Source organism: Lepisosteus oculatus, unplaced genomic scaffold, assembly GCF_040954835.1.
Source record: "Lepisosteus oculatus isolate fLepOcu1 unplaced genomic scaffold, fLepOcu1.hap2 HAP2_SCAFFOLD_113, whole genome shotgun sequence".
NCBI classification, from domain to species: Eukaryota; Metazoa; Chordata; class Actinopteri; order Semionotiformes; family Lepisosteidae; genus Lepisosteus; species Lepisosteus oculatus.
Window position 1 is genome coordinate 231,477 of NW_027167664.1, and position 3,067 is coordinate 234,543.

At 40.9% G+C, this 3,067-nt stretch overlaps 1 non-coding gene across 1 annotated transcript; it reads right to left on the bottom strand.

Annotated features, from left to right (window-relative positions):
* Window positions 1-2,529: 2,529 nt before the first annotated feature.
* Window positions 2,530-2,671, bottom strand: LOC138226203 (U4 spliceosomal RNA). The gene has a single exon (XR_011184427.1). It is a non-coding gene; the product is annotated as a U4 spliceosomal RNA (small nuclear RNA).
* Window positions 2,672-3,067: the final 396 nt, after the last annotated feature.

Here is a 3,067-nt window from a genome sequence, read left to right on the forward strand (position 1 = left end):
TTTTCACATATATTGATGTAATAAATGATTGCTTATGCTTTATAAACAAACCTAATTAAAATAAAAGCTTAAGTTTTGTATTTATCTTGTACCATAGAACATGATTTTCTTTGTATTTCAAGCCCACAAAGTGTCCAAATGACGCACTACATGATATAAGGAAGATTATCACATGCATATCGGTATTATCTTTCTTATGAAAATGCATTCCTTTCATTACCTTTTACTTTTTAAAATGAACTCAAATTGTGTATAATGTAATAATTTAAGTAGAATAGATTCAGGTAGGAAATATAGAGTCATGATGTTTATGGCTGACATCATTTCACATGGGTGAATTTTAAGCTAAGAAATAAAAACATTTACAATGAAGATACCATTGCTTAATTTTAAATGCCTTTAAAAAATAAATACCTCCTGAGAATAATTTGCCACTCCCAGATCCTTGGTAAGGTACTGTTTGAATCCAATCAGGAGCATCCAGGGAGTGCTTTCTATAGAGTCCAGCTTGGGCCACCCTCTTCCGGAGAGCCTGCTGATACTTTTTAACTACTCAGGGCCTGTAAGGATATAAAACACCGGTTTAAACATTTTATACCTATAAGACAAATTAGAATTTTAGTAAAAAATAGATACATCTGAAAAATAAAAAGTCTTACTGCTGATAGAGTTCTTCAGAGCTCACAGCTTTCCCTTCCTTATCCGCTTCTGTTTCAGTTTCTAGAGGAGCCTCTGGCATCTCTTCCTCCTGGACAGCGGCCTCTTGCTCAGGGCCGCTGGAATGCAGGTAGATTCTTTTCAACATGCTTTTACATAATATGTTGTAACAATGATTTCAAAAAGAAACTACAGAAGCCTTACAGATTAAAAATATCTCACCTTGCCGATGTGTCTTCAGGGTTCCCATGTACAAAAAGGCCCAAGGACTCTAGCAGTCTTACAACCACTATCCTGTTTGCCTCACGATCTCTATTCTGTGGTAATCCACAATGACCCCGTTCTTCAGGTGATTCATCATGTCCTCCCTCGCCTGTTGAGAGGCCATCCTGATCTCTTCTGGCGTGGCGTGCTTCATACACGCCCTCTTCAAGTGAGCAGGAAGCTGATCAAAAGTATTTAGGTACATCTTGCACACCAGGGGAATCCTCGCGGGTTTCCTTTGAAAATAAATAATACCATCTGTGTATAGAAACAAGCTAAGACTGATTTCTTAAATTATCCTTAAAATTCTCTCTCATAGTTTGAGCATAATGATTTTATTGCATTTATATAAGAATTGCTCATTGCTCCAAAATAAATAATGGTTTAATAAAAAAGTGAACACTTACTTGGTCTCAGTCACAGACTTTCCAATAGAAGCCATTGTGGAGTTCAGCAACTGCAGGTCCTAGAAGTGGGGAAGGAATTTTAAAAGAGAAATTGAATTACAATACAGAAGGAATGGCTGAGGGATCACTGAAATATATATACACAATTTCCAAAGACTGAGTCCATATAGAAACAACTACCTTTCATTTTCAGTATAAGAAAAAAAAAACATTATCTTCCAAAGCATCATAAAATTGTCCCTTCTTCCAGACTCTACTTCTCTCTTGTAGTAGTACAGCAGACCTTTCCAGGTGAGCAGATCACAGAGTCCGAAATGAGCTTCCTCCATCAAGCAAAGTACCTGAACATGACTCTGTCTTCATAAAAGCGCCCCTGTAATAAAGAAATTAAATCCGAAATCAAGAGGGCAGTTGCCTACTGAAATACAAGAAGTCATCAATTTTAACCTAGCAACACATTAAAGGCCGCATCTATACAAGTACGATTCTAGAAATGCTCACCAGATTACGTTTTAAGAAGGAACTGCGCCTCAGGTTCCGCCGAGATCTTAACTCGGATGGCAGGATTCAGAGTCCGGAGTGCGGACTGATGGCGCAGACAGTCCGGAGTGCGGACTGTGGATCCCTCAGTGATCTTCCGCGTATTCAAACCGCCAGCGTGTGACTCCCCTGTCCCCGTGACCTCATTGCTCTGCTCTCTCCTCTGTGCAGCCGAGCCCGACTCACGGTAAAGTGAAAAAAAAGATGCCCTCAACGTGAGATTTACTCTGGAGCGAGGATAGATGTTACCTTTTTATCATTGAACAGGATGTATGTGATGTGGCGACTAGGTTCAATTTTGTATCCTCTTTAAAAGATTAAGGACTGGGGTGAGCGTGATTTACCACCCTTTCAGCTAAGATCCCGACGTGCGCACCGTTTAAGCTGCATAGACTCGGTTGTTTAACTCTTCTCCATTAGCAAGGTTAAGGTTAAAGAAAAAAAACATTGCTGACTTCTTTTTTTTTTTGCCTGCCGCTAGCGCTGATTAGCAAGGTTTGTATTTCATGTTTTGCAAGTTGCATTCATTTTAAGAAAAACAAGTCGCGTTTCTGCATAACGCTGAAAGAGCTAAAGAGCGTTTCTGTTGAGACGTAAAAAGCTCGTTTCTTTCTACCATGATGTCACCATGACAAAATCTGTCTTTAAACACCTTGCTTAGTCTCTGACGAGACTGTCAAAAATTGCTTTCGCCGATTGTATTGCAAACCGGCGGAAGAGGGGTATTGGGAAAAGTTTTCAACTAGCAATAATCGCGCCTCGGCTAAACCTCACAGGCTACGATACTGCCACTGCGCAAAGCTGACGGTTGCCAGGCAACCGCGGGGATCCTATGGAAATCGTTATCAATCGTCTCATGGCATGTCGTTGCTGTAACGCTTCATATTTGTCCTCTTCTTCTTCTAGCTTGAGGTTTTGAAGAATTTCATGACAGACAAGGTCTCCGTCGGGAACAAGGGGCGTTGTGAGAAAACCGTTGCTTATTTTCAGCAGCAGAAATACAACCCTTTAAATACAAGATGACAGAACAATGACGAAGGGCATGCCGGGAGGAACTGCACTACAGAGGAAAGGGGGCGGGCACGTACAGTTCACATCCAAGCCACAAGTACTCTTCTCGGATGTTGCACAAACAAATCCTAACGTCTTGAAAGCATTGCAGCATGTTTGTGTCCCACTTCCCGTGGCTGCAGGACGAC